Source organism: Pipistrellus kuhlii, unplaced genomic scaffold (assembly GCF_014108245.1).
Source record: "Pipistrellus kuhlii isolate mPipKuh1 unplaced genomic scaffold, mPipKuh1.p scaffold_m20_p_12, whole genome shotgun sequence".
In the NCBI taxonomy this organism is placed as follows: domain Eukaryota; kingdom Metazoa; phylum Chordata; class Mammalia; order Chiroptera; family Vespertilionidae; genus Pipistrellus; species Pipistrellus kuhlii.
In genome coordinates, this window is record NW_023425427.1 from 4,898,453 (window position 1) to 4,916,129 (window position 17,677).

The following is a 17,677-nucleotide window of genomic DNA, read 5'->3' on the forward strand; positions in this document are numbered from 1 at the left end:
CATTCATCTTTCTAACTGTGGATTTGCTTAACCACCTAAAATAATATCTGCCTTCACACTAACAAGAACTTCCATTTATAGAGAACTCACAGTACCCGCCATTGTGCTGAGTCCTTCTCTCGCTGAGTCTTCCCAACAGCCCCATGAAATCGCAATTTTACAGAGAGGACACTGAGACTTTGACATGTTAAGTCACCAGTTACGGACTAGGGACAGGAGTTGCAACCCAGGCGGCCTGACTGCGAAGCTCTGCTCCCTGTTTTAACTTAAGGACAGGGCTGCAATTTGCCATTTCCTGTTTCTTCTCTCTGAATGAAGCTGGGAATCATCCTTCGCATTTATTCCCTTCAGCGGGTCTAGCTGCTGCTTGTCTGCTTGTGTGAGTAGCTCATTTCACCCACGAAAGACTGTGCCTGGGAAGTAGGACCTCGCGGGAGCTGAAATAAGCCTCCGCTGGTCCTAGTGGAACATGGCACGCTGCCCATCCCAACTGAGCTTTCAGACTCCAGCCCAGCCCAGTCGCTCCGCCCCCCCTCCAAGCTCCAGCAGCTGTGCCTGGAGTGCTCCGGGCCTCAGTTTCCTCGCATCTAAAGCTGGGAGCTTGTGTCCTTCCTGGGCAAGTAGCGAGGGTTGGTCTGGAGACAGAAGGTTAGCCCGGAGGCAGTGGAAGGCAGTGTCGCCACTCTCCGGGCAGCCTAGGGGAGGGGCCGGCGCTCCTGCCCCCTCCCTTCCCCCCTACACCTCTACCCCGGCCGCCCCGCCCTGAAGGCGGCTCCGGCCAGCGCCCTGCCCATCCCGGCCCACCGACCGCAAGCTCTCGCCCGGCCCTCCCGGAACCAGCTGAGCACAGCTGGACCCTGCAGCCGCCGTCGCCAGCGCCGCAGCCGCAGGTAGGGGAAGGGGGCGGCTACGATCCGGGGCATCTGGGGATCTGGTCAGCTGGAGATCTCAGTCCTATGGGTTCTTCTTTCCCCCTCTCACTCTTTCTTCTCCCCCCCCCCCCCCCCCCCCCCCCCCCCCCCCCCCCCCCCCCCCCCCGCCACTCCCTCCAACTCCCATTCCGGTCTAGAGCTCCCCTCCCGGTCTAGCGCCTGGACCTTGGGCGGCGGGGGCAACGCTGGAAAAGGACTTTCTCTTTCACCTAGCTTGTCTTCCAGAGGACCAAGGAGGTTTGGGTTGGGGGGTTAGGCAGGGGAGGAGGGGATTTGGCCTCACCCACAGGCCCCGCAGTGCTGCCAACATCGACCCCGCCCCCGCGGCTGGTGGAACTGAGCCCAGGGCTACCTCGGCAAGGCACTCGGTGTACACGACCGGGGCTTGCAGGTAATCGCTCGCCCGAGGTCTGGGCGGTGGCTCCGCTGGGGAGCCTGCTCCACGTATTCTTGACTCCAGGGTAATATAACGCCTTTGCTCGCTCGTCCTGGGTGGTGAGGAGCCTCCCACCTCCTTCTCGTTCTGGACCCAGCACTGTTAGAAAGTTTTCCTTGTCCTCGTGGGAAGTCTTCTTGCACTTGCTACCAGTAGGTGTGGTCTTCTCAGTGCTACAAAACTTGTTCCTTTCCCTGACTCACAGGCAAACTTCTTTCAAAATTGAAGGGAGTGATTGGAATCTCCCTTTCTCCCTGGGTCCCCAGACCTCTGGGCCATGCCTAAGGGCAAGCCTGGGTCCTTGGAAGCTTTGGGACATCTTCTGTAGTCCCTCTTCTGCCCAGGCATCTACCTCAGAGCAGAAGGCAGGGCTGCTGGGGGAAGTTCTGCTTTTGTTTGGCCTGGAGGACTTCTCAAAGACTCCGTCCTGCACATCCTGTTATCTCAGGATCACATTTTGACCAGGGCACCGCGACCTTTTCCTACACTGTACTTTAGAGTGCGCATAGCTTGCTGAAGTCTGACCACAGCCCCATGCTATAGCTGACAGAACTGGAAGGGCGCGGAGAGTTGGTGACAGACTCATAGTCACAAAGAGAGGGAGGGGCAGGGCTGGGACCCAGTTCCAGTGGGCCCTCAGGTGACTCCCTCTAGCTGGTGGTACCTTAGACTCTTCCCTCCCTCCCCCAACCCTCTCTCTTTAATAGTTTTTGATTTTTTTAATCCTCACCAAGGATATGCTTAGAGAAGGAAGAGAGAGAGTCTCGGGGGATGGGGAGAGAGAGAGACATCAATGTGAGAGAGCAACATCGATCAGTTGCCTTCTGTAGCCCAGGTATGTGCTCTGACCAAGAATCAAACCAGCAACCTTTTGGTGCACGACTACACTCAACCAACTGAGCCACCCCCACTGGGTCTTAGACTCTTTTTTTTTTTTTTTTAATTTCCATTCATTAAGGGACCAAGTACTTCCCCTCCACCTTTATACACACTTGGAGGTGCTGGTTGGTGTATTGGGGATGTTAAGAGGAAGAGGCTTAGAACAGGGGAGGAAGAGAAGGAGAAGAGACTGTGGGCATCCAGCTCCCTTGAGACTCCATTTTCTTTTCTGAGGCCTCACTATTTATAAATGTCAGAGAAATTGAAAACAGCCGGAGGAGCTTGAGTTGGCACTGGCGTGAGTTATACAGCAGCAAAGAAGGTTTCCCTGTGAATCAGGGAAGGAAACTTTACTCCAGAATTTTCCATAGTCTTTTTTTTATTATGGAATAATGTGAACTTGGAAAGCAGGCAGCTCCCTGGAAGGGAGGCTGTAGGGTTTGCCTCTCATGGCATTTCCTTCCTCCCTGCTTCCTTGATTCAGTACTCTTGAGTATAGTGCCTTGTCCTGTGGGGGCCCAAGAACCCTTGAGGAGGACAGAGCTCTCTATCCCCAAGATACTTCCCATCTAGAGTGGTCGACACAGTCATGGGACACTGATAGTCTGTAAGAGGAGTGACTATGTCTGGGTGACCCAGGCCTCAGAAATGAGTAATAGTATCGCAGGAGATAAAAAGATTGAGGGGAAAGACATTTTAAGAAACAGGAACAGCTTGTACAAAGGCACGGAGGTTTTCTGAGCAATCCACTTGGCTATAATGGAGGATGGGGGAAGGGTAGAGTGATGGGAGTTGAGACTAAGTAAAGATGGAACTTAATTGTAATCTAAGGGTTTAGACTTTATTTTAAAGACAATGAGGATTTGAGAAACGATTTTGGCTAGAGCAAAGATTAAAAACTCTCAATCTGGTGGCTGATGGTAGGAGATGCATTGGAAGAGGCTAGATTGGAGTTAGGGAGACCCCAGCAGGGTGTCACATGGTCAAGACTTGCCCAAGGTCACCTGTTGAGTTGGGAACCCAGCAAGACCAATGAAAGAGAAGCCAGGTCTGAACCAGAGGAATGGCCCCAGGATGGATCAGAGTGGCAGATTCTATATATTTTTATTGACTTTTTACAGAGAGGAAGGGAGAGAGAGAGAGAGCTAGAAACGCCGATGAGAGAGAAACATTGACCAGCTGCCTCTTGCACATCCCCTACTGGGGATGTGCCCACAACCAATGTACATGCCCTTGACTGGAATCGAACCTGGGACCTTTCAGTCCGCAGACCGACACTCTACCACTGAGCCAAACCGGTTTTGGCAAGAGTGGCAGGTTCTAAAAGCCCAGCTGAAGATCTCCAAACTTGCCATAAATTTCATCTAAGAGCAGACAACAGGCTTATACCTATTGAATGAAGCTGCTAAATTATTCTGAGTTTTGCTGTGTTCTTTTTAAAGCAAATTTATATCATTAATATAAATTCGTTTTTAAGCAAATTTATATCATTAAAGATTCAAACACGGAGAAGAGTATAGAGTGACTTTCATCTCTCCAAACCCCCTTTTTCCTCAGAGGTAGCTACTGTTAACAGCTGTGTGTGCACTTGTGCCAAACTATCATAAGCAAGAGCTGTTGATTGGCTGCCTTCACAACGTCTTGGCCATCCAGTGTCAGTAGGTCACTTCCCCCTGCTCCATCTGTGTGAGCAGTTTGGGTCTTTCAGGAGAAATTGCCAAGTCATAGAGATGATTTATGCATGGTCTGTAGTCCTTGGCTGAAGCTTTGGTCTTTGACTTTCTTCAAGCAACTTTACAGCCTAACCCTATAATCTCTAAGGGTGTAAATATTCTTATTCAAGACTGTAGGACTGAGAGAAGTTAAAAGCACTGACTTGGGGGTGGAGCCACACTGTTAATTCTTCTGAGTGAACTTGGACAAGTCCTGGCTCTCTGTAAAATGGGGAGTCGCGCATTGATCTGTATCATAATCATAGAAAGCTGCCTTTTAGAATACCAATCTCTGGGACATTAATTACTTTATTGATTCCTCACAACCATTCCTCTGAACTTGATATTACTATTCCCCTTGGAGAGGCTAAATAATGTGCTTTGGGTTGTGGAGCAGGACTCCAGCGGTCTGATGAGCGAGCCAGAGATCTTAATCACTGCAGACATTCTCCAGAAAGTTCCATCTCGTTCTGACATGAGCACTGATGGGGGAGATTTGTTGTGGCTGTGACAATGAACATGAGCCAGTGTGCATGGCTTGGGATATTCAGTCCTGAAGCAGAGAGGCCTGGAGGGGCCTCCAGGGCTGTTTGTAAACACTTTTCCGTACTATCAAGAGGACTCCAGCTCACTTTTTCCTGTATTTCAGACAAGGCAAGACTTGCCCAAGGTCACCTGTTGAGTTGGGAACCCAGCAAGGACCAGTCGGCTGTCCCTTTACCATTTGAGCCCATGTTCTGGAAAGCTTTCTGGGAAAGCCAGGAAAAGCGAAAGCCCCCAATCCGTGCCCCACAGTTATTCCCTGAAAAAAAATGCCTGCAGAAGCAGGAAGAAGCAGGTCCCAGGAGTTATGCATTTTTGGGGGGAGGGAAAGAAAGAGACCAGTGTTTAGGCAGCTGGGGGATGTTAAGTAAAAATATCTCCTCTCTTTCAAGTACGTGAGCGTGTGTCATATTTCAGCCTGATGTGGTTTGTGAGTTTGGAGACCACAGCCAGGCTGGGTTCCTGCTGCTCTGGGGCTTCCCCCTTCTTCCTCATTCTGCCGTTTGCCTGGGGCCACATTAGCAACGTAAGGGCAGGGCAGAGAAAAGCGTGAGCATGGTCCTGGTTTTGCCACCGACAAAGCACGGGGTGATCTGTGCTAATCGATACCTTTCTCTGGCCTCAGTGTTCACTCTGCACTAGTGGGGGTGGACAGGGTAATGTCAGGCTTTCTGGGTCCAGGTGGCCTTGAGTCAGAGGGCTTTTTTGCTCAGTGCAGGAACATGGGACCTGCGCCTCCGGGAGCACAAAGTGAGCCCACAGCAGCTGTCTGTGTTTAAGTTACTTGTGCCAGTGCCAGCTGGAGAGTCGACCACTATTCATGAATTTGGTCTTTGTGGACTGAACTGGTTGCCCTATTTTGCAGATAAATAAGTTGAGGCCTGATTCCTTTATGTATTCTATTCCCTGTTCTACAAGCAATAAGAATCATAGCCATCATATGTATGTAGCATGCTGACTGTGTGCTCTCACCTTTTGTCATACTGTCTTGTTTAACCTTTTAACAGCCCTGTTAAAGAGGTGATAATGGCTCCGTCTTACAGATGAGGAAACTGGGGCTTGGCCTAGAGAAATGGTTTATTTTTTCTTCTTTGAGCCTCATAAGAGTCCTGAGGTTGTCTTTGTGGGCCCATTTTACAGGTGAGAAAATTGAGGCCCGGAGATAGGAGTTCTCTTGCCCAGGCCACATGGCCAGTTAGGTTCCTCCCTGGGCCCTCCATCCAACTCCTGCCGGCTGCCTTGCGTTTTCTGCCTCAGAAGGCGCCTCTGTGCCTCTTGCTTTCAATGCTTGGACCAAGGGATAGCAGTTTTCTTCCTGGGCTGTAAAGCATTCCTGACATGTTCTATTCCCAAAGGGACTCCAGAAATGGTTTGAGCCATGGTGTCTCTGAGGGAACTCTGATGAAGGCACCACACCAGTGGGAATGGGTTTGTTGATTCTGCTGTTGAGCAAACAGCTTTATTACTTTCCAGCCTCAGCAAGGGTATCATGTGGGACCAGTTTATTTGCCAAGCAAAGAAAATTTTTATGATATATGTGTAAGCTTTCAAGGTGGAGCCTGGCTCTTCATTTCCTTCCATAGCGACTGTGGCTGGGCTGGGCCTTTGGTAGGTACTGGGTAAATACTAGTTAATTTTTTGGGAGTAGCAAAGTGCTACGGGTGGGATACCCATGGAATATGGGGCGATTTTTTCTCCCTTCTTCCAAGAACCTTTTTTTTCTTTTTTCTATTATAATTATAACAAATGTTGATGATAGGAAATTTGGAAAATAAAAAAGTATAAAAAGTAAGAACTGTCTATAATTCTGCCAACCAGAGATAATCACTGCTAACATTTGGGCACATTTCCTTCCTGATATTTTCAGTACTTTTTTTTACCCTCACTTAACTGTGGTCATACCACATTTATAATTTTCTATTCTGGTTTTTTGTTTCAACAGTATAACATAAATATTTTCTCATATTTTTCAGGACTGTAAGTTTAATTTTGTTGTTAATCCTCACCGAGGATATTTTTCCATTGATTTTTAGAGAGAGTGGTAGGGAGGGGGAGAGACAGATAGAGAAAAACACCCATGTGAGAGAGACACATTGATTGGTTGCTTTCTGCATACATCCAACCAAGGCCAGGGATTGAGCCTGCAACTGAGATACTTGACTTTGACCGGAATAGAATCTGGGACTCCAGTCAGCTCTATCCACTGAGCCAAACTGGCTAGGGTTCTAAATTTAATTTTTAAAGAAGTTTTAAAAGTATACTATAACATAATTAGATAAATGCATGTCTATTGCTATTTTAAATATTTTGTTCCAATAGTCTGGGGAATTAAAGAAGTGAAATTATGCATTTTATTTATAAAAAAAAAAAATCAGGTTTTACTTCTTTATTATGAAAATATGTGCTGATCTGACTAATCACTCTATAATTATTTTTAAGAAGTGAATATACTATGGTTCAGTTAACTGACCCTCTATCATTAGGAATTTATTAGCCTGTTTATAAACAATGCTGTAATGAACATATACATTATTATTTTTTTCATTATTTCTTAGAAGGGTAGCCAAGAATTGGAGTTTCTGGGTCAAAATGATGTATTTTACAGGTTTTGTTACATTTTGCCAAATTGGTGCCCAGAAAGGTTGCAGCTATTTTTATTCCCATCAGCCATGCATGAGGGTGATGGTCTTTGTGGGAGCCTCTGAAGCTGGTTATCAAAATTCTAGCTCATGGCCAAAACCGGTTTGGCTCAGTGGATAGAGCGTCGGCTTGGGGACTGAAGGGTCCCGGTTCGATTCTGGTCAAGTGCATGTACCTTGGTTGCGGGCACATCCCCAGTAGGGGGTGTGCAAGAGGCAGCTGATTGATGACTCTCTCTCATCGATGTTTCTCACTCGCTATCTCTCTCTTTTCCTCTCTGTACAAAATCAATAAAATATATATATTTTTAAAATTCTAGCTCAGGGACCATTTACAGAAATACATTTGCACATTTCAGCATCAGTAAACTATAATGGTTAAGATCCAGGCTGAAGAGGTAGAGAGATGCTGGTTCTCATTCTAGTTTCGGCTTGGCACTTGCCATAAGACCATGAGCTTCAACCAGGTCACTGCTCTACCTCTATGCTTAGAACAGAAGGGCTTGATTTTGTGTCGCCTTGAATTTGTTGTAATAGTGGTGACACTCAGCTGAAGACCAATCTCCTGACTCCATTCTCACCTCAAAATAGTTTCCAGGCTCCAATCTTTAGAGTTTGGATGTTGGGAATCACTTGGCCATGGCTGGGGATCCTCAGGCTCAGAGATGGCAAGTGAGTTTTCTGAAGCACACAACCAAAACCACAGTTTCTTTTCACTTTGCACAGGAAGAGCTAAATCCCTGTTCAAGGCTCAGACAAGATCACAAATCTCTCTCTCTCTCTCTTTCTCTGTCTCTCTCTGTCTCTGTCTGTCTGTCTGTCTGTCTGTCTCTCTTTCTTTAAGATAGTGACCTTACTTTTTCTTCTTTTTTTAAATATGTATTTTTATTGATTTCAGAGAGAAATAGAGAGATAGAAACATCAATGATGAGAGAGAATCACTGATCAGCTGCCTCTTGCACTCCCGATCCGGGCATGTACCCTTGACCAGAATTGAACCTGGCACCCTTCAGTCCGCAGACTGACCACTGAGCCAAACCAGCTAGGGCCCTAGATCTCTTAATGTCTTATCTTTAAGGCTCTTCCCACCCATTGTATGTACCTCTCTCTTCTCTTCCCAAACACTGAGTTGAACTATTTGGTCCACAGCTATGAGTTTCTAGAATCTGAACAGCCCTTGAAATATTTTGCTGCCTAGTATCGCAGCAAAGTAGGGCCAGCTCTTCTCTATGAGAGCGTGACTCAATGGGAAGCCATCTGAGGGGGTTGGGGGTGGGAGGGAATACAGCTGTAGGACCTAGCATTTGGCTTAAACATTTCCACCTGAAGTTTTTATATTTAAGACTGTAAACAGCAATTTCAACCTATAGATTGCAAACTATAGCCCTGGGGAGCCCCTAAATTGTTTTTGCATACCTCTGAGCTGAATGTTTTTTTTTACATTTTCAAAAGGTTGTTAAAAAATATACACAAAATAAAAACCCAAACCCAAACCAGGAAGAATATGCAAAAGAGAAGGGATGGGGCCTGCAAAGCCTAAAATATTTACAATAAAAGTTTGCTAACCCCTGATCTGAAGTAACCACAGCTTTATGTTTTTCTTTAGTGAGCAAGAGGCCCAGCCTCACATCTTGAAATTTAGTGAGACCAAGATGTAGGGCAGGGAGCCTGACTTGGTAGGAACTTTCGCCCAGACCTTAGCAGTGTGACTGCCAGCACATAATTTCACTTCTCTGAGCTTTGTCCATCCTTCACAACATGGGGACAATGATATTGCCTGGCAGAGTTATTGTGAGGATGAGAGATAATGTATGTCAGAGTTTAACACTTGGCACGTGATCAGAAAATGCTAACTGTACTCTCTGGGTGGCCATTTGAACCCTTCTGGCTTTATTGGTCAGATACCATGTTTCTCCCACCAAATCTGAAGGTCCTTTTAGGAGAAAAACACTTCTGTCCAATCACCCCTACCCTACACCCCAGGGCAGAAAGCTCCTCTGCAGTCACCTTCTAGACAGATGGGGTTCCTGGGAGCTTGCATACTTTCACTAATGGGGAGCTCTTTACCTGAAGATCAGCCTTTACACTGGTGGGCAGCTCTGACTGTTAGAAAGTGCCTCCTCTCCCTATGCTCTAGATGTAATTCATCAAACAGCCACTTAGCAAGCCTGGGCTGGGATCTGAATGCTGGAAGGAGCCGCCTCTCTTTATGGCTCTGTCTGGGGTGTGTGGGCGATGGACTAGAGTCAGCGGTTTGTGGACCTTGTTTTTAAGTTGCTGCAGCTTTAAGTCCAAAATAGAAAACAGACCAACTTGTAGTTAGCTGGGGCTAATTCTAATTCTAAACCCAGCCAGTTTTAAAACTCTGGGGCTCCCTGTGCCCAAATCCTAGAAAAGAGTGCAATACTCTTTTAGCCTATAGATGGCAGCACCTGCACTCGTAGCCAGTTCTATGTGAAGGTGTGCATGAGTGTGTTTACACACGTGATTCACTGGTTTCTTCCTTTAGTGAATCTTGAGCTGTTGTGGCCCCAGCCCTAGGTTAAGTGTTGGGATACAAGGGAGCAAATCTTAGTCTAATGGGGGAGGCTGACTTGGAAACAGATCATAATACAGTATGACAGGGAAGACAAGAGGCCTGTGGGATCTCAGATGAGCTCAGCTTCTAAGGGGAAGGGGAATCCAAGAAGATTTCCGGGAGGAAAGCTGGGCTTGATCAAAGTGGAAGAAGAAAAGAAGAAGGAGTTCCGAAACAGGGGAAGTGGTCTATATGATTAGACGAGGACTTAAGGAACAGTGCAGCTGTCTGGCTGGAGCTTGGGTGTGTGTATGTGTGTGTGTGGGTGTGTATAGGGCTAGTGGGGAGACAGGAACTGGTGAGAGCTGAGGCTCCAGGGCTATGGTGGGGGCAGGGGGAAGATCATAAATGATGTCGAATAGTGTGTTAAGGATCTTGGGCTATCTGGGGGCCATAGGGAGCCATGGTGGAATCTGAGCCAAGGAGTGACATGGTCTGGGCTTGCTCTGAGGAGATTACACTTAGGGAAGGAGAGAGGAAGTGGGAGGACCAGTTATGAAGCATTGCAGTCATCTAGGTGAGAGGTAATAGTAATTAGATGAAGATGTTGGCAGTTGAGAGGAGGAGGGGGATAAGAGGATGCAAGGACTCAATGGTGTTGGAGGCAAGAGTGACAGAGAAGGGGAGGTTGAGAAGAGCAGTGCCCTGGTGTCTGGCCTGGTGTGAGTGGTGGGTGGTGGTGCTGCTGCTGAGCTGGGAGGCACTGGGAGAGGAGCAGGATGCACTTGGGAATAAATGTAGCACCACCAGTGAGGATGAAGGTGTGACTTGGAGGTTTGTAGAAAAGAGGGGAGCTGGATTTGAAAGTCTCATTCTCTCACAGAGTTAACGGAAAGTGAAAGATCATTAATCATTGGCAGGAACAACAAAACCCATCTCTGCTTTGATCTGTCCTCCACGGAAAGCCCACAGAGGTGGCATTTAACACTCACCCTAGGACCCAGATAAGGGTCCAGCTTCCTTCCAGATCCCCTGCTGTGCACCCGTGCCACTCACAATGCAGAAATCCATCAGGAATGTCTGGGCCATTTAATGTCAGCTGAGAACAGGGCCCCTTTTGTGTCTGAATCCCAGGAGCCTGTAGGGTCTTGCTCCATTTGGGAACGTGGGCTCTCTCTTTGGCGTGGAGAAGTTGGTTTGGGCAGGAATTTTTCCAGTGTAGGCAGGAGCCAGCTTACTTAGCTGTCCCTGGATGCAGATGATTGGGACTGTGGGGCGTGAAGTTGTCCCTAAAAGGTGTGTGTGTGTGTGTGTTTTGGGGGGTAGAAGGAGGGACTGGAAGGCTGGGCTGCACAACCCTAGAACCCACATAGTCTGGTCCTTCATTCAGTCACCTAGCATATAGCCAGTGGTCTGCAGTTTGCCAGGTCATGTGCCAGTGCCGAAGCTTCAGAGGCAAAGCAGTCTGACAGAGCTCACAGTCTGCCTGATGGCAGAGAAAGACCTGTCACCAGGTACTGATAACACAGTCTTGCAAGAATAGAATGATACTTAGCCATACAGGAAGGATTATGGCAGGTAAGCAACATGGGTCCCTGATAAGAAAGATAGTTTCTAGAAAAAGACTTAGGATTTAATTAATAATAATACAGGATGAGAAAGATACAGTTTCTAGAAAAAGACTTAGGATTTAATTAATAACCAGAGTAAATATATGCACTGTTCAAAACCCTTGACATATTTTATCTCATTTAATCCTTATAATGACTCTGTGGGATAGGTTCTTATATAATCTGTTTTTTACAGAGAAGGAAACTAAGACTCAGAGAGGTGCAGTAACTTGGTCAAGCTACCTAGTTAACTGAAGGACCTTTGTGTCTTCCTCCGGAACCCTCAACCACTGCTCTGAGGTTGATTGTAAGGGTTATAAGCTGAATTCATTCATGCAGTGGGATTGCCTTAAATGCTAATGGGACTTTAGGCTGGATTAATAGAGGCATGATATCTGGAATGATAGAGGTGAGAGTTCTGCTTGCTTGCTGTGGATAGAACTCATTAGAATGTCTAATTCTGGGTCTTTTTATTTAAAATTATTTTGGGAGGGACAGGATTCATTTGAAGTAGATCAGGGAAAGGGTAAGGTACAGGACACCCTGGTCTCAGGAAAAGCTGGAGGAAAGGAACTGTACAACTTGTAGAAGACTGAGGGCCCAGGACCATTATTTTCAAGTCTCCAAAGAGCCACTGGAAAACAGGATGGCAGACCTGTCCCTGAGTGACCACAAAGAGAGAGAGAGATTTTAGCACACCCTAATGACAATTTTTTTAACTAGCCAAACTCTCCAATAGTAGGTCTTGAAGCCTTGGCAGGAAGTGAGTGCTCCATTGTTGGAGGTGTGCAAATAGGGGCTGTGTGACCCTGGTAGTGGGGTTGGAGAGAAGTCGCTTTTGATTTGACCAGATGACCTTGAGCCCTTGACACTGAGAGTCTTGGTTTTTTATTTACAGGTGGTGTTGACACCTGCTTGTGCAGCTTTTGCCGTGGTCCCAGCACCTGCCCCTGAAACAGCCCCCTTCACCCTCTTAGCCCTGCAAGGTAGGTCGAGTAGTGCAAATCCCGAGTCCTCCTAAACTTGGGGGGGGGGGGGGTCTGAAGAGGACAGTGGGAGCAGTGCTGGTTGCCATAGTGGATCCAAAGGTAGTTTCTGATGTGTTTCTAGTTAAGCTCCAAGCACATTTCTGCCTATTACCTCATTTGCTTCTCACCTGCCCTTGAGAGGGCAGCCGGGCAAGGGTGATCCTGTGAGAAAGAGGCAAGGACTGACTAGGCTGGGTGCCAGGGTACCTGGGCCTCCACCTGGCTGTGCTGCTTGCTGGCTCTGTGACTGTAGGTCAGTTGCTTTCCCTGTCAAGGCCTCTGTTGGCTCTTTTATAAGAGGGTGGATTTCCCTGAGGGAAAATGAGATGCACGGATTCTCCACAGGAGGTGAGAGAATCTGGGATGTGGCTGCCAAGTCTCTGCTTGTTGACTGGAGTAGGAGAACCTGAGGAGTGTGAGTCATGGGGAAGGGGATGAGTCAGCGCCACCTGGGGACCGCTGGCAGGGCTGGCAGGGTGGGGCCACCTGGCTATCGGATTCCCAGGTGACCCTCAGCTGAAGTATACCGAGATCTAAGCTGTGGAGTGTCGAGTCCTGGGCTTTTTCTGCTTCCTCTCCAGAAGCAGGAGACCCTGGTTACTTCCCAGCGTGGGCCCCGGTTTCTCCGCCTAAAAACATGGGTGTGTGGGTCTCCCCTGCATCCACCTTGCAAGTTGTAGTGAAACTTGTAGATGCTGAAGGGCTCTGTGAGCTGTGAAACAGGAAGGATCCCTGCTAGGGAAGTAACTCAGCTTCTAACGCTGGAAAGGAAGTGAATTTCTAGCAGCAAGGATCTGGAGAGCCTGGAAAACACCCTCTAGCTCATGACATCATCTTTGGTTGCCAAAAAGAGAAGGGGCCGAATGCCTACAGGCTTACTCATTGGTGGCCCAACTGACTTCAGGGGGTGACAGCGACCGCAGACAGAGCTGTTCCTCTTTCCCAAAGCTGAGCTGAAAGGGCCTTCTGATGGTCTCCAGAATGCTTTGTCCTCAAAGACAGGATTCCTAGAAGGCCCACCAGGCCCAGAGAGGGGACTTGTCCCACTTTAGCCAAAGCCTGTTGTTCTGCTGAGCAAGGAACAGCCCCAGTGCTGCCCAGAGTGGAGGGATGGGGGCCGGTCTTGGTTCTAAAGCTCCAGTTTTTGGGACTGAGCCCTAACCCAGCTCCTAAAGCTGAATTGCCTTTAATTAATCTGTCACCAACGAGTGTTACTCTCTGTTCATGTTGTTGGTGACAATGACACAGACCTGTCTTCTGCTTTTCCCACTTGTGCAGACCCTGCAGGGCCAGGCTGGCTCAGGCCCAGATGAGCACCTGTTGTTAACTAAGCTTGGCTGGCTCAGCCCCTGCACTGTGCCCACCTCATGCCCACTTCTGCTGAACTTGAATTTAATCAAGGAGGCCCCAGTGAGCTCCTGCTTGCCCAAATCCTGTGGTATTTCTTTTTTCTTTTTTTTTTTTTTTTACATGATCAAATAGGAATTTATTCTGGAATGCAAGGTTGGTACAATATTCAGAAATCAATACATATGATACACCAGATAAACAAAATGAAGGATAAAAATTACATGATCATATCAATAGATGCAGAAAAAGCATTTGATAAAATCCAGCATCCATTTATGACAAAAACTCTCAGCAAAGTGGGAATAGAGAAATCATACCTCAACCTAATAAAGGCAAAATACAATATAACAAACCTACAACCAACATAATACTCAGTGGGCAAAAACCAAGTGTTGTTCCTGAAAATCATGAGGTCACATTAGAAAGAATGAAGTCATGTTTAATTACCCCAAAGGTTGTTCTTTTGATAAAAGTATTTTTCTTTTAACTGACTTATTTTGGAAGAAAACTTTTAAGTAACCATGTAACTCCAAAATATATTTCAGCCAACTTGTTCAATAATTTATTCAGTAGAAAGAATGGATATTTCTATATGCTGGGCAGAAAAATAAAAAGGGGTGCCTAAAAAATGAGTTAAGGAAGTGGTTGATGAGCTTTGTGTTAATATTATTGATTACTTAAAATAGAGAAGGCTTTGAGCCAAACAAGCATCATACATACACACATATATGTATATATGTGTGTGTATGTATAATGACAGACACTTCTCACAAATAAAGGTATTCTGTGATGGACATTTTATCTCCTGAATCGTTTTAGCATTCAAAGACCCTAGGTAATTTTGCCTCAGGTATCTCTTCACCTAATTTGAAATTCAAATGTATAAAACTTCCACAGATAAATATGACAAATTAGACATGGCCCGTGAAGTTAGCATTTAATGAGCTATGCAAATCCTGTGGTATTTCCTCAGATCTCCATGTACCACCTCCTTGGAGCAGTTGAGAACATTCAAGAAGCTCTCTCCCCTCTTTGCTTCTGGGAGGCTGCACCATCCAGTTTATCTCCATTTCCCTAACCTTCTCTGGACCCTCCTTTTCTGCCTCTAATGTTCACCAGGATTCTGACCACCATCTTGTCTTGACTTATACTGTAGGTCCACTTGTTCATTGTCTTACTCATTCATGGGTACATTGAATTGACAGTAATTGAGGCCTTGAACTGGGTGCTGGAGAGCAAGGTTTTTCCATCCCTGGTGATCTTATAGTCCTGGGTCTTACATTAAGTCATTTCACACACAGCAAATTTATTTCTTCAGCCATAAAGGAGACTACCAGGATTATGAGCGCATATGGGATTGGGTGGGTGTGATGGAATTCTATCTGGGCAAATGAGGGAGGCTTCTCTGAAAAGCCCAGACCTAAGAGGGAATGGAAGGGTTGTGCGAGCAGGGGAAGGAGCACCCAGGCAGCGGGAACAGTATGCCGAGACTCTGAGATAGGAAGTCTCATGTGGAGTTGTTGGGAATATGAAGGAAGGGAGCATGGTGGGACAAGGGCCTGGAGACCAGATAGCACCTTAGTCATGCAAGCCCTTGGGGGCCTTGGTTAGAGTTTGGATTTCATCCTAAGCCACTGGGGAACTATTGGAAATTTTAAAGTAAGGGAGAGATTTGCCCAAATTTCATTGTTAGAAACCTGAAAAAGAGATAGACCCAAGTCCCACGCTGATTAACCCCAAAGGTGTAATGTTTGGTCCTTCCACACTGTGGCATCCTGACGCTGTGCCTCAGATGAGGCTTGGTCTTGGGAAGTCTTGGCAAATGTGCATTTCCCAGCATTCTCTGGGCTCCTTGCATTTTTTTCATTGCTGAGCTTCTGAGTGGAGGGGGCTGAGGAATCAGATCTGCCCTGCCCTCGGATACCAAGAATTGTGGTGGCTGAGCCTTTTCCTCCTGAGTCAAGCACTAGGCTGAGGGCTTGTCGGACTTTCAGGCAGTCACATGTGCAAAGGTTTGGCCACTTGGGGCCACTGTGCTTGGGGACTAGTGAGCAGTGCTGCTGCAGCAGGAGTGTGGAATTGAGGTGAGGAGTGGAGGGAGATAACAAGGAGTGTAGGGCTAGGACAGGCATTTAATATCAGATCTCAATCCTCTGGGTGCCAGGAAGCCATGGACGAATTTTCAGCTGGGAGTGGCTTGATTGACAGGATTTGAGCAGGGAGGGTGGATCAGAGGGGTTAACGCTATAAGCTGGTTGGAAAGAATGAGTATCACTAGGTGAAGCCTTCTTTGTCACTCCCACTCACCTATACGCAAACACAGTAAAACAGTCAATCCCTTTCTGTCCCCAGCCCTTGTTGGGTTGTTTCCCCATTGGTTAAATCACGGGAGCTGTCCTGTGTTGTTTTACTGCAGCACTGGGGTTTGGTTATACTGAACTGGGCTCCAGAAGCAAACAGGGGGAACCTGAAGCATCACTCTGGCCTGACTTGCTCTGTGCCCCTTGACACATGTCTCTTAACCCCTCTCAGCCTCAGTTCCCTCTTATGTGAAATGGGGGTGATCATAGGGTTGTTGGGGATTAAGTGATGGGCAGCTCAAGTCCTGAGCATATGCCTGATGCATAGGGATGGCTGTTTATCTTTAGTTCCCTGTTGGTTGCTAACGACCCAGATCATGTTGTAATCTGCCTTTTGGGGAGTCATTCTCTGCAGCCATAAAATCTGTCATCTGAATTGAGAACAAGGTGTTCCCTGCAGCCCTGGGGAGGCCTCTCATGGGACTCTGAAGGGTTTGGAACTGCCTTTACATTTCCCTCACTGGGGTCTGGCCCGGCTAGGCTCAGAGGGCTGGATGAGATCTTATTTGTCTCTTTAGCTGCAGCTCTCAGCACAAGGCTGGCCTATCATGGTTCTCATCAACACTAAACAAAACAGTTTTAAATTTTTAAAAGTCATAGACTTTGAGCATTGTCTTGCCAGCACCTTCATCTCATGGCTGCGGCCCAGAGAAGGACAGTGACTCATCCAAGGTCAGCCAGCCCTTTAGTGGCAGGGATTGGAGCTGCTCATTTCTCCTGGCTCAAATATGTATTGCAAGTCTAATTTTTTAAATGCTGATAATTAAAATTTCAAGTCAGCTGGGGGAGGGGTAACAATGGAGTGGGCATTTTGCATTTAGGGGCTCCCCCTAGACCAGTGGTTGGCAAACTGCGGCTCTTTGGCTCCTTGAGTGTTGCTCTTCCACAAAATACCACGGCCTGGGCGAGTCTATTTTGAAGAAGTGGCATTAGAGGAAGTTTAAGTTTAAAAAATTTGGCTCTCAAAAAAAATTTCAATCGTTATACTGTTGATTATTTGGCTCTGTTGACTAATGAGTTTGCCTACTACTGCCCTAGACCATTCCAGAGAGCATCCTGACTACATAGGCCTTAAGGATATCATCCAACCTCCTTAGAATTCCTCATTTTTGGAAACTGAGGCCCAGAGAGAGGTAGTAGCTTGCTCTGGATCCCCAGAGAGTGGGACGCAGAGAAGCAGTCACAAGGCCCACTTTCAGTAATAAGCAGTAGGCGAGCGGCTCTTGCCCCAGCCCACTGCCTCATGTTGAAATGTAACGGTGGAGTGTGAACAATGGTTTCCTGAGGAAGTTTTGGTTTTTAATTGTGTCAAGGAGAAGGACCATTTCCAGAGCTGTGTGTGCCCATGTGATATCTGGGGAGTTGGGCCTGGCACAGCTATTTCAGACTAAAGCCACAGGCTCCTATTTATAGGCTGATGTGATTAGATTGATGTGGTCAGAGAGGCCTGCCTGTCCTCGGCCCAGCCCAGCTATGGACGGGGAAGAGGCCCTCGGGGGCAATTCTGACCCATGGGTGAGTAGTGAGGAATCTGGGGTGGTCCCTGAAGCCTGCTCGGAGGTGGGGCTCCAGGGAGGCCTCAGGGGAAGTCCTAGTCCTGACTCCCAGTTCAGCTGCCTGCAGCAGGCCCTCTGCAGAGATGAAACCAGTTCCCATCCTGTTATCTCCCT

At 47.3% G+C, this 17,677-nt stretch overlaps 1 protein-coding gene and 1 long non-coding RNA gene across 2 annotated transcripts in view; both read left to right on the forward strand.

The window, feature by feature from the left end:
- The first annotated feature begins 781 nt into the window (after positions 1-781).
- On the forward strand, positions 782-7,780 carry LOC118716122. Its single transcript, XR_004987063.2, has 3 exons — positions 782-890; positions 7,058-7,085; positions 7,733-7,780. It is a non-coding gene; the product is annotated as an uncharacterized LOC118716122 (long non-coding RNA).
- Positions 7,781-12,167: 4,387 nt separating this feature from the next.
- Positions 12,168-17,677, forward strand: part of GSN (gelsolin) — a 38,755-nt gene continuing 33,245 nt past the window's right edge. Inside the window, exon 1 of the mRNA XM_036432870.2 lies at positions 12,168-12,255. The gene's annotated coding sequence lies outside the window, so the exon portion shown is untranslated. The remainder of the gene's footprint in view (positions 12,256-17,677) is intronic.